Genomic DNA, 14481 nt, shown 5'->3' with positions numbered 1-14481 from the left:
TTTTTCCTCCCTCTGTTGTGACCACTGTATGAAGTATATGTCATCACCCTGACCTGACTTCGAGTCTGACCTGACATGGGGCCTATGTTTTACTCATCCTTGATGAGATGCTCGAGACAGGTTTGTTGAATGAATGTGTCAAGCATTGGTACACACTGATAAGACAAGTCATGCTCTTGTATATACTTGGAATTCTGAATAAAAATAGCAAATGTACCACTTTTAATAAGCATATGTCAACAAAGCAGAACATTATTTTTAGGCACAAGGAATGAATTACTTGCAGTTATAAAGAGAAATATCTATGTAAAATCTGTCTAATAAAAAGGATGAAGAGCATGTATTAAAATATAGAGGGACTTAAAGGGGAAAAAACTGTACATGAAGATAGGCAGACTTTAAAATATAAATAGGATAAGAATGTGCAAAGGAAACATAAAGTGGATTTTGTTGAATTTCCCTCAGTAAACATATCTCCTACAATAGTTAAGCCAAACTGATCGAGAAGACACTAGAATACTCATCGTTATGTAAGCAAAAGAAGCAACAAAAACTGTAATCATTTCTTTCGTAAATGCTATGGATATTGAAAATTACAAACTGCCATGAATTTCAAGGAACTCACTTTATATTTCTTGATGTTGCAAAAGAAATGTTTACCTATTTACCTAAGGGAAGTAAGTTTACTTTCTATAAGTTCCACTACAGGAAAAGGAAAATATCACAATTTGTCAATGTAAGAGTAAATATCACAGTAAGAAAATAAATATGGGTTTTATAAGGTATTATTTTCAAAGAAGGTTGATGTGGTAAACAACATAGCTCAAAAGTATTTTTTATTTAAAATATATACCCTTTAACATTCATTTGCTTATAGAATTAAGACAGTATGTTTACTGGAGGGGTCTGGTACACACCTAACTATTTTTAGTGTAATTTAGAAATGTCACTGCCTTCAAGAGGCAGAATGGGTGCTCTGGAGCACAGACTCAGTAGTCTCAGTTCCAGAGACCAGACCAAATCCAGGCTTGGGAACCTCAGCAAGTTATTTAGCCTCCCTGTGCCTTACTTTCCTTATCCGTACAGTGGGTGTAATAAGAACATCTACTTCAAAAGGCTTTTGTAAGGATTAAAAGAAATGATATATATAAAGTGTTTAGAACAGTGCCTTGCACAAATTAGATGATACATATATTAGCTATTATAACTTAATTTAAAATTTCCATTATCTCTAGCTAATATGTGCCTCCTGATTTAATATAATAAGAGCTATTCAGCACTCCAACACTACCTATGCAGTATATTGCCCGCAAACCAGGAACCTAAATTTAATCAAGACTCTAATTTATCTATCAATTTATAGACAATATATGGGGGTTGGCAGGTAGCAAAACATATTGAATGGCATCATAAGACAATCAGCTAAATCCAGTATGAAAGAAATTTTGCAGGACAAACAATTCATGTTCCACAACAAATGACTGACAGGCAAAAGAAGAGTAGTAGTATTCATTAAAAGAGACCAAATAAATGAGCTGAAAAGAGGCTTCAAGGAATTATCATTATGTTCGTTAGTTGTAATAATAGTATTGTATGTGTGCATTTAAAAAAATCTTCATCTGTTAGAGATAACTGAAGTGTTTCCAAATGGTACTTTGTCCAGAATTTAATTTAAAATACTCCAGGAAAAAGTAAGTTGAGGGGATCAGTCAATGAAATAAGAATGGCAAAATGCTGGTAATTGCTGAATTCAGGTGATGGGTACACAAGAATTCATTATATGATTCTTTCTATATTTATGTGTGTTTAAAACCTTCCACAATAAACATTAAATTTTAAAAATTCATTATCTTGTGTGTTTGCCCTCAAATCTACTTTGCCAATCATATTTGTTATTCTGATTGTGCAATTTAACTAAATGCTACTAAATTTAAAATTTTAAATTGTGCAATTTAACTAAATTAAATGTGAAAGTGAAAAAGAATTATTTTTATAAAACTACACTAAATGCTTCACATATATTTGATAAAAATAACTCATTAAAAATGATTTTAATTAGGTATGAAATGATTTAAAAGTTTAGGAGAATCAAACATCTTTTACAACCATAATGGTATGAGACTAGAAATCAACAACAAGAAAAAAATTACAAAACCCACAAACAACTGGAGTCTAAATAACATGCTACTAAACGACCACTGGGTCACTGAAAAAATAAAAGAGGGAATTTTAAAAATACCTTTAGACAAAAGAAAATGTAAACACAAAAATCCAAAATCTATGGGATGCAGCAAAAGCAGTTTTAAAAGAAAATTTTATAGCAATACAAGCCTACCTTAAGAAACAAACAAACAAAAAACTCAAATAAACAATCTAACCTTACAACAAAAGGAACTAGAAAAAGAACAAACAAAACTCAATGTTAGTAGAAAGAAAATTATAAATATCAGAGTGGAAATAAATGAAATAGGGACTAAAAAACATTAGAAAAGATCAATGAAACTAAGAGCTGCTTTTTAAAAAAGATAAAATTGATAAGCCTTTAGCAAGGCTCACCAAGAAAAAAAGAGGTAAGGCCCAATAAATAAAATCAGAAATGAAAGAGGAGAAGTTAAAACTGACACCACAGAAATACAGTGGATCATAAGAAATTATGATGAGCAGTTATATACCAATAAAATGGACAACCTAGAAGAAATTGATAAATTCCTGGAAATGTACAATCTCTCAAGATGAACCAGGAAGAAATAGAAAAGATAACAGACTGATTACCAGTAATGAAATTGAATTAGTAATAAAAAAACTCCCAACAAATAAAAGTACAGGACTAGACAGCTTCATACGTGAATTGTATCAAACATTTAGAGAAGAGTTAATGCCTAACCTTTTCAAACTAATCCAAAAAATTGAAGAGGAAGAAATGCTTTTGAACTAATTTTACAAGGCCAGCATCACACCAATACCAAAACCAGACAAAGAGAGCACAAAAAAGAAAAAAAAAAGAAAGAAAATCACATGCCAATATCCCTGATGAATATAGATGCAAAAATCCTCAACGAAATATTAGCAAACTGAATTGAACAATACTCTAAAAGGATCATGCACCATGAGCAAGCGGAAATTATGTCAGGTATGCAAGGATGGTTCAGTATCCACAAATCCATCAATACGATACACAACATTAACCAATTAAACAATAAAAATCATATGATCATCTCAGTAGATGAAGAAAAAGCTTTTGAAAAAATTCAATATCCATTTATGATTAAAAAAAACCTCTCAGCAAGGTGGATATAGAGGGAATATTCCTCAACATAATAAAAGCCGTATGTGACAAATCCACAGCCAACATTATACACAACAGTGAAAAGCTGAAAGCATTTCCTCTAAGATCAGGAACAAGACAAGGATGACCACTCTCATCACTTTTATTCAACATAATATTAGCAATCCTAGCCATGGCAATCCCCAGACAAGAAAAAGAAGTAAAAGGAATTCAAATTGGAAAGGAAGAAGTAAACTGTCACTGTTTGCAGATGACATGATACTATATATAGAAAGTCCTAAAGATGCCACCAAAAAACTGTTAGAACTAATAAATGAATTTGGTAAAGTTACAGAATACAGAATTAATATACAGGAGTTCAGATAGTTTATTAGTGTATAGAAATAACAAATTATCAGAAAGAGAAATAAAGAAAACAGTCCTATTTACAACAGCATCTAGAAGAATAATATACCTAGGAAAGAATCTAAGGAGGTAAAAGACTTGTACTCTAAAACTGTAAGAGACTGATAAAAGGAAGTTGAAGACAACCCAAACTAATGTGTTTATGAACTGGAAAAATTAACATTGTTAAAATGATATTACCCAAGGCAATCTACAGATTCAATGCAATCCTTATCAAAATATCAATGGCATTTTTCACAGAATGAGAACAAATAATTCTAAAATTTGTATGGAAACACAAAAGACCCCCAAAAGCCAAAGCAATCTTGAGAGAAAAGAACAAAGCTGGAAGTGTCACGCTCCCTAATTTCAAATTATACTACAGAACTACAGTAATCAAAAATAGCATGGTATTGGCACAAAAAGACACATAAATCAATGGGACAGAATAGAGAGCCTAGAAATAAACCCCCACTTATATGGCAAGTTAATCTATGTCAAAGGAGGCAAGAATATACAACACGGAAAAGACAGCCTTCTCAATAAATGGTGTTGGGAAAACTGGACAGCTATATGCAAAAGAATAAAACTGGACTACTTTCTCACACCATATACAAAAAGAAACTTAAAATGTATAAAAGACTTAAATGCAAGATGTGAAACCATAAAATTCCTAGAAGAAAACATAGGCAGTGTGCTCTTTGACATCCGTCTTAGAAATATTTTTTTGGATCTGTTTCCTCAGGAGAGGAAAACTGAAGCAAAAATAAACAAATGGAACTACATAAAACTAAAAAGCTTTTGTACAGTGAAGGAAACTAGAAACAAAACAAAAAGGTCCCCTACTGAATAAGAGACAATAGTTGCAAATGATATATCCAATAACAGGTTAATATCCAAAATATACAAAAAAACTCACACAACTCAATATCAAAAATAACAAACAACCTGATTAAAAAATGGGCAGAGGACCTGGATAGACTTTTTTTTCCCCCAAGAAAAGGCATACAAATGGCCAACAGACACATGAAAAGATGTTTAACATTACTAATCATCAGGGCAATGCAAATCGAAACCACAGTGAGATACCATCTCACACCTGTCACAATGATAGTAAAACAACAAATAAGTGTTGTTAGAGGATGTGGAGAAAAGGGAACCCTTGTGCACTGTTGATGGGATTGTAAATTGGTGCAGCCACTATGGAGCAGTATGGAGATTCCTCAAAAAATTAAAAATAAAACTGCCATATGATTCAGCAATTTCACTTCTGGGTACTTAATTGAAGAACACAAGGACACAGATTCAAAAAGATATCACCCACTATTCACTGCAGCATTATTTACAATAGCCAAGAAATGGAAATAACCTAAGTGTCCATCAATAGACATATGGATAAAGAAGATGTGGTATATATACACACAATGGAATATTACTCAGCCATTAAAAACAAAAAGAAATCTGGGCTTCCCTGGTGGTGCAGTGGTTGGGAGTCCGCCTGCCAATGCAGGGGACGCAGGTTCGTGCCCCGGTCCGGGAGGGTCCCACATGCCGCGGAGCGGCTGGGCCCGTGGGCCATGGCCGCTGGGCCTGCACGTCCGGAGCCTGTGCTCCGCGACGGGAGGGGCCACAGCAGTGAGAGGCCCGCGTACAGCAAAAAAAAAAAAAAAAAAAATTAAAAAATAGAAATCTTGTCATTTGTGATAACATGGGTGGATATAGAGGGTATTATGCTAAGTGAAATAAATCAGGCAAAGACAGATACCATATGTTCTCACTTACACAAAACAAAAATATAGATCCAGAAAACAAACACGTGGTTGCCAGAGGGAAGGGCAGGTGAGGAGAAAGAGGTGAAGGGCATTAAGAGGTACAAATCTCCAGTAATAAAATAAATAAAGCAACGAGGATATAATAAGCAGTATGAGGAATATGGTCAATAATAATCTAATAACTTTGTATGGGGACAGATGGTTACTAGATTTATCATAGTGATCATTTCATGATGTATGTAAATGTCATTAATTAAGCCAAGCAAGCAAGCAAAAGCAAAAACTTAAAAAAAATAAATAAAATGTTTAGGGAAAGGTCTTTAAAATTTAAAAGGATTCTATTTATATTGCTTTACAAGTATCTTTCTCACCCCACTTTAATGTACTGAAAACTGGAAATCACCGATGATGCAATTGGGGTGTAGTTTACAGAAGAAACATGACGTGACTCCCATCAGTGACTCTCTTATACAAATAAAATGCCTTGGTCCTTCAACAGAATACTCATGAATAAATGGGCATTTATATAATTTTAAATTATGCAAATTCCTTGAATATATTATTTTACAATGCTCCTACCTTCACTCTTTAAATCAACAAATACTAATCTCCATCAGGGCAGAAAAGAGGGCTTTCACTGAGTTACAAGTTTGCTTCGTTGTTCTTTAGTAAGTTTTGGACCCCTTTTTTGGTTAACAGAGTCCAAAGGTTATTTATGTTTTAAAATCCTTTTCAAATTATTATTTCAACTATTTAGATTGATTAATTCACAATATAAGATTAAAGTGCTATAAACTGAGAAAATGATATGATGTTTTAAAGTTCAAATAATGAAAATCCTATGGCCCAACTATTGCCTCAATAAATACAGTCTAGAAGCTAGAGGCCTTTCCAAATTGCAAAAAGCCATGTTTTGTATTTGACCAAAGACAAAATATACAATAAAATGTACTGATATCAACTAGACTTAATAAATACTATAACTGTGACAATTTATTTATATTATTCCCATTTGGCAAAAGAGTTGGCAGTAGCTTAAAATGCAAGAAAATGTTCATTTTAGCTAGTTAATAAAACAACAAGATGACTTTGAACTTTGCTCTGAAAGGAAAAGCAGTGCTTAAAATACGCTTTCTTCTGAAAGCCAAGCTACGTAAAATATTCAAAGTCACTATTATAAAGTTCCAGAATTTAAATATCTTTTCTCTTAAAAATTATCATTCTTCATTAGTACAGTTGAATATCAACACAAGCATAATTCTGAGTTTGATTCATACACTTTGGGGACAACAGTATAATCACAGAAAGCTAACCAAAATCCTGGCCTGTGTGTTCTAATAAACTGAAGTTGGGGAAAAAAAAAAAAAAAGGATCTCGATAAAAAATATTTTATCATAGATTTGATTTAAATATAGCCCCCATCTCAAAGCTGTTGGAAACTGAGACAAAAGCAACAAATCAGCATAAAATGAATATATAATTAGTGCCTAAAGCCCCATGCCAGAATTCCTCATCATAAATTAAAAAATGACATTGTTTAATTGTTTATTTAAAAATAGTAAAAATATTGAAGCACCTTGGGAAACAAAATAGAAAACTTTATATTACAGTTTCTCTAAGCCAAACTTTCAAAATATTAAAAAATATTTAGGTCTAATAAAATCCTGAATTACAAATAAGCGCTTATGAATCAGACTAATGCCTCTTCAAAAACCAGCGGACTATATGACTGCCCTCTCAGAGCCACTGGAAACAGTCACCACTATGAGTCTCTGATCATTTGGAGCTTCTATTCTCACTCTAAGAGCAGTTTATTTATAAAAAGGTAACTGTGGACTTAGTTGTCAACTTTCATACCTTGTTGAGGGGAAACAGATACACATGTAGCAACAACACAAATTAGCAAAACCATTCTGGAGTGTAGTCTAGTATTATTCACTCCATCATTTATATACTTATGGACCACCACATATGCCTAGGGATACACTGGATCCTAGAATTCCAGGATGAACAAAAACTAAGAAAGCTTTCAATGAATATGTCCTGTGACCCAGAAATCCTATTACTGCAAACACAAATAGGACAGGTTAAATAAATTATGGTATCCAGATGCAGGTATGTAATAGGATGATACATATTTTCCTTGACATGTAAAGATGCTCAATTATTATATTAATTGCTAGGTATGATTAAATACTTCTAACTCAGAAAATATATATTTGTAAAATATTTAAAGATTTTTTTCCTTAGTATTTTATATTGAAAGTCTCAACCTGAGAATGTTCCTCCTTGCAACAAAGGAGGCTCATGTTTAACCAACTTTCATGATTGAGTGCTAAGTAGGAAGGATTTCTCATACCATGGTGTTGATACAGTGCTGTGCCCAGAAATGGAACTTACAGAAATTCACAGCCTCATACACTCTACAATAAACACCTGATCTATGATCTTGGGCAATGTCACCAATTTAAGCACATCTTAGATGGAACACAGTGTTACCAATGATTTACATGTTTTGAATCTTTTCTCAACAATACAATTTTAAGACTTTTTCTGTCTACACACTTAACTCCTACAGGAAATTACAAAATGCCCACCTAACAACTGGCACTTGGAAAGTGAATTATGAATAGATGGCTGCAAGAGACAGAATAAGCAGCAAGGCCTTTAGAGACATACCTGGTAATCTAGATCTCTCTCCTAAATATCCAGTAAGGAAATGGAGATTTATCAGAAAAGACAGGTAAGCTATCTACTACCCAAAAGCATTTTGCAAATGTCTTCAAAACCATTAGCCTATTCAAAGAGGTCAGATACACAAATGAAAAACTTAGGCAAAAAGAGTTTGACATAATGTAAGATAAACATAATACATGTCTCACAATAAATTTTAAAATCTAGTTTTTTTAAAAAAAGGCCTAAGCTTTTTGTACTAAACTATCAAAATCTCCCATCAGAAATTAATTTCAGATTGGGACTGACATATATACACTAATATGTATAAAATAGATAACTAATAAGAACCCGCTGTATAAAAAAATAAAATAAAATTCAAAAAAAAATTTTTTTTAAAGAAATTAATTTCAGAAGAAAATGCTTTAAAATAACTTGAACAATGGGAATTCCCTGGTGGTCCACAGGTTAGGGCTCCACGTTCTCGCTGCCAAGTGCCCGGGTTAGATCCCTGATCGGGGGAACTAAGAGCCTTCAAGCTGTGCAGCATGGACAAAAAAATACATAAATAAAAATAAAATAACTTGAACAAGATTTCAATGCCAATCATATCTTTGCGTTATGAAATTCAAAGATTTAATAATGACATATCTTAAATGTGACAGAAGAAATCAGTAGTAGGATTTCTCAAGTAAGAATTTACAGCATTAGTTTCCCACAGTTCTAAAATGTAGTTTTTAAGTCAAAAACAGATTTTTCACATCTTTCCCATTTAAGGGTCCCAAAGACTTATAAATTTTTAACTCCATCTCCCCAAGCTCTATAAATTCTCTTTTTGTAGACTTTCTGATGCATGGATTTGATCTATATACAATTCAGCTAAAAATTAAATGCACAATCTTCAAAAACTCTAAATCTTTTACAGTTGTGCAGTTGAAGATGAAAGAACTTGTACACAAATGTTTAAATTATATAAACCTTCCTACGTAAGATGGAAAACAAGAGGCTCAGTACTGTTTCTTAAATCCGTCCTAAGGGATTCTATTAAAATAGTATGCTCTTACAACAGATCCCATTACAGCAATCCCATTACAATCCCATTACAACAGATACCGCACTGGAAACAAAAAGGTTCCTTTGTCAAACTAAAAGTCAATAATAATTTTACCACTACTAAAAATAAGTAACATTAATTGGTACTTTTGAAATTAACTACAGCTCTATTATCTCAGTTTATACTTTAAAACACCATGTAAGGTAGTTTTATCTTCATTTGATTTCATGAGGGCTGAGTTATAGAGAAATTAAATCCTGGGGCCAACGTATATGTTGGGATAGTTAGTAATAAATTAGTAATGAAATGAGACCAGGTTACTCGCTCCTAGATCTAGGACCTCTCTGCTAGACAATGAAAGAATTAAAGTAGCTAACATTAGTGAACATTCATTAGCTGGTAATTTGCTAAATATTTACTTATTTAATTCTGTAAAATACAACTCCATTTTACCATGTCCATTTTACAATGCAGAACAATGGCTCAGTCTGAGAGTTAGATCTAGTAAGGGGCAGATTTAAACTGAGGTCAGCATGAGTATGATTACAAAGTTCATGTTTTTTCCCTACAAGGAAAAACTTAAAGCTAGAAATAATTCAGAAGCTAAGATAAGCCTAGTACTAGAAGCCTAGTACTTGTCTACATGGACACTTTCTTACATGAGAAAGGGGAGAGGGGAATGAACTCAAAATACCAGGTAAATTTGGGCCTGATCTGCAGATTCTTAGTATTCTGACATTCCTACAGTTCTGCCTAACCCTGAACTCACAGCCCAATGCCTTCAGGCGCTCCTGCAGAAGCTGCTCCTGGAGGCCAAAGCAAAGTAGAAGGGCAGATTTTAGGAAGAGGAACACTCAACTATAGCTGAGGATCATTTAGTTGAATATGTCTGTGGATAGACTGAAAACAGCCAAAAACATCGTTTCTCAGAGCATAGAGACTTTCCACACAAAAAAGGGAGACTTCACTCAAATCAACTGGAAAAACACTGCATTGTGGAACCCTCAGATCCTTGGGTCACAATGCATCCAAGCACAGAAAAAGCTTTGAGCAGTACTGCAGGACAAAGGCTTATTTCATTTGGCTTGATCAAGTATTTCCTAAGGGTAAGACCTATTAATATTCTAGGGAACAGCTTCTGATATTTCAGACTTGAGTCTGAAAATAATCTATGAGTATGAAACACACTGTGCTTTTCTCTTAGGATAATTACTACAGAGTGAAATCTTTAGGGCATTATCTCCAAGATCCACACCTCTAGTACATTATTCTAAAGGTATAGGTAAGAAATAGCCTCAGGGCAGATGAGGCTAATTGGTGTAATCTCTGGATATTAGAACTGACTGGGCCTTAAAGGTCATATCATTCCTCCATTTACATATGAAGAAGCAAGAGCCCAGAAGCAATTGAGATCCTGCTCCAAGATCCTAGGACCTTGAGAAGTGGCTGCACTGCTAATGAGAGATGGCCTCTCCTCACTAGGGTAGGCCATGGTGTCTTAGCAGCACGGCAAGTCAGAGGCTTCCTATGCACCACGTCTTGGCATTCTCTGCTGGTCTGACCCAGGGCCAACAGGCGGAAGGCTAAGGAGGTGTTCTGCCTTCTTGCTTTGCTGTTTTGTTCTCCAAAGGAACCACCCCAAACATAGACAGGTTGCAATTTTGAGCATGAAATGTTTGCAGTGGGAATATCAGACAGGTGTCTGACATCCTAAGATGTTTGTTTCTAGGCTAATATACCCATAATTTCCCCCCAACTACTGTATTGACAGGCATTTACAACACCCAAGAGTATTTCTAAATTTTATAAGGATAATTTGAGGAAAAAAAATAAGTACTTTTTACCATATCTATATAGGGAGGGATTTTAAAGTGGTTTTCTAGGGGAAATAAATATATAAATATCTTGGAATTCAGCAGGAAATTCTAAGTTGCTTTCTGTGATGAGCGGGACTTTGGGAAGATAGATTTCTGAAAAGGATTTTTGGAAGTGTAACTAGATAGTGAGAGACTAGTGACTAGATAAAGTGCTACTGAGTAAGGGATTATTGAACTCGCCTGTGTGTGATACTTTCTGCCAGGTGAAAAAAGTATATCCAAAAAGTGCTGTGTCCCCTACACTCATGTTAGCGATGGGTGACTGAGAGCTAAGGATATCAAATAATGGGTTGGTCGAACAGCAGAGGAACGTCCACGTGATCTCACTGTATCTCTTTACCATTTATAACGCAAACCAGATTAAATTCTTAAGTAATATAGTTACTGAATCAACTCTAATAAAAGCTCTCATTTCCTCTAACCTCCACATTTAAACCTCTAAATTCTACCACCACTCTCTCAAAGACACAGTCTTCTTTGGTTTTAATTTTTCTCCTTCCACCACCACCTCCACACCTTATGCCTCCTTTCTCAATGTAAGTCAAACTTCCCAGTCATCTCCACTCCCCACGCATGCATTAAACTAATCTGAACACCACCACCAAAAGTGCAGGAGAGAAAAAGACCTTCTGAGTCCTCATTCCTTTGATTTTCTACATCCCCAGTCCCCTGCCCCACAGACCAGTGCAAGGCAAGTTGAGAATCACAGACCTACATCCAGACATCCTTAGAACAAGATGGTCTTTTAAAATTAATATTTAAAAAAACTGCCTATTTTCTATTAATCTCTTACTCATGCTTTTATGACTAATAATCCACATTTGAATTCCACTGAGATCACTTATGTCTTTGGCAAAAAAAAAAAAAAGGGAGAGAGAGAGAGATTAAATGAGGAAGGGGCTCGTTCCTGAGAACCAGCCTCACCTGCTACACTGACTAGCCCCCCCCCCCCGCCCCGCCCCAGCCATAGGCTGCCCTTTCTCTGGCCTGCTCAACCACAGCCACAAAACTCTAAAAAGTTTGACCCTGAAAACACTCTTTCTTTCCAGCTGAGTTCTTTTTATAATTTTGAATTTAAAGACATGAAATGAATAGTCATGTTCATGAAGTTTCCCTCTGTTAGCGCTCACTTTTGTTTTGGCACCATTTCCCCTGACTGGACCACGACAAAAATGTGCTAGTACCAATTTTTACTCTCCACAATTGTGTCACTCTTCAAGCACAGCATATAAACTGATATCCAGGTCAAGAAATCCTGAGTATTTTCACGGATATATATTTAATTAAAGTCACGACTTTCATTGTTGCAGGTGTGGGCTTCCTGCAGTCATTTAAGCTCTCTAGGCTTCAGTTTTCCTACTTAGAAAAAAAAAAGCCAGGGGAAACACTACTTATGCACAAAACACTTTGAGCTCCCCAGATGAAAGCCAGAATATATAAGTGTGATGCATGTTTATTGCCTCTTCTCTGATGAAAAGTGGCAGCCTTCTGCTTGAAATGGGATTAGAAATTCTGACTATAACGGAGAAGAGAGAAGCACAAATGAGTAACAAGCAGTCAGAATAAATAAAACTGAAAAGATGGAGAGTACTCCTTTTACAAAAGGAACATCAGTTGCAAAACTTGTGGTTTAATTTGGTATGTTTTCCACTTTTAAAAAATTGGGCTCCACTGCATGTATAATGAGCTACAAGCAGAAAGAAGGTACATTCAGTAGTACATGAATTAAAAATAACCTTTTCATTTGCTTTTCTGTAGCTTGGCATTCCTATATTATTCAAATATAATGTATTAAAGATTAAGTAAGCATATTAGCCTACAGACATCATGCTTATGTGGCCATGGATATGAGGCTATCCAACATAAAGCTAGAAATCCATCCATATAAAATTCACATTTATCATAGTATAGCTATCAATTAAAAAGAATGCAAACTTTTCTAACAAAGTTGGCTATTCCATCTGGGATAAAAAAGAAAGGAATGAGGAGAGAATCACTAAAGAGAGCCACAAATAATTACAAGCTATTCAGTAATTGGGAGAGAGCTGGATTCTATGCTATAGGAAACATTAAATAAGCTCCCTAGCTTAATGAAAATTAATATTCTCCATGTAGGATTTAAAATGCTAAGACAATTTTCATACCAACATTTTTGAGGATAATAAAGCATTTATTAAATATTTTTCTAGTATTTATTCCTTTCTATGGTTTAATTTCCTTTTTCACTTTTTCTTTTTGACATGTAATACATAAATTTACAGAATATTAAGAGAATGGACAACAAAGTAATTGCAAAGACATAAACAACTTAAAATTATCAAATTTCCAAAGGACAGGGCTTTCCTTTCATCTCATTATTATGTAAGCAGTACAGGTTCATAAAAGAAAATTTGGAGTTCAGGAAAGTGAAGTGAGAAAAAAAGAATCCTATGAGTCTAATGCAGTCAATAGTCACTTCTTTTATATTTCCTTTATTGTTTTCCAATACCTAGCTTTTTTTGTTCGTGTGTGTTTATCTTTCTTGTATCTCATACACTGTTATATTAGGGATACAATGTTATACCATGCTCTTTTCAGTTAATATGTCAAGAAGCATTTTATACCCAAAGCATGTGTTTCTTTTCTATTTAGAGTTCATATTTCCTTTCAAAAAGTTGCTTTATCAATGGAAAGCGGACATTCCCCAGAACTTGGTCATTTGTCCTACAGACTGTTCCTCAATGGCTTCACAAATGATGGTGATGGTCTTACTTAGAGAGCACTCCAAGAAAAGTAGATGTCATAGTGTACTGGTATCTAAACTTAGAGAGGGGCCAGAATTTCTCCTAGTCAACTATCTAAGAATTTAGCCTCATATTTCAGTTACAGGAAAGCCTGAGGTGTGGTTATGTATAAGGTAAATGCTATTCAGTAACCTCAGCTTAACTTGGTTTTTAAAGATGTGAGCTGTCAATTTCTCTCTTCAGCAGCTCTTCCACCCTCTGGGCCCCTCAGCCTACTGCTGTTAACATGTAAGAAAATAAGAAGCCCAATCTTTGAACTACTATTCCCAATTTGTCAGGTTCACCAGTGAAGGATCTGTGTATGAACCTGTAAGAATGTATGAGACAGAAATTCCTTCATACTCACATTCATTGAAATGAATAAAATTCTTCCTTATGTTTAAGAAAATTAGGTAAGATGGAAATCACACAAAGAGGAATACTAAATTGAAAATTTGGGGAAAAAACCAAACCTTTACTTTTAAAATGACGTAAAATCAAAACAGACATTTACAATAGATGTGTCTTGTTTTCTCCGTTGTTCTCTTGGATGAAAGACAATAGTGATTTTTTTAAAACAGTTTGCTATGAACAAAATTTATCATCTACTGATGCATTATTTCTCAATTTCTTTCTCTTATTATCTCTCAGAGATAAATGGCAATAACAAAGA

The 14481-nt window shown here is 34.3% G+C and overlaps 1 protein-coding gene across 5 annotated transcripts in view; it reads right to left on the bottom strand.

Moving 5' to 3' along the window:
- FBXL17 (F-box and leucine rich repeat protein 17) overlaps nt 1–14481 on the bottom strand; it is a 475832-nt gene that overhangs the window by 177308 nt on the left and 284043 nt on the right. The gene's annotated exons all lie outside the window — the stretch shown is intronic.

Source organism: Aethalodelphis obliquidens, unplaced genomic scaffold (genome assembly GCF_003676395.1).
Source record: "Aethalodelphis obliquidens isolate GAN/ISIS:26980383/991018 unplaced genomic scaffold, ASM367639v1 scaffold4, whole genome shotgun sequence".
Lineage (NCBI taxonomy): Eukaryota > Metazoa > Chordata > Mammalia > Artiodactyla > Delphinidae > Aethalodelphis > Aethalodelphis obliquidens.
This window is presented reverse-complemented; position numbering and strand designations above follow the sequence as displayed.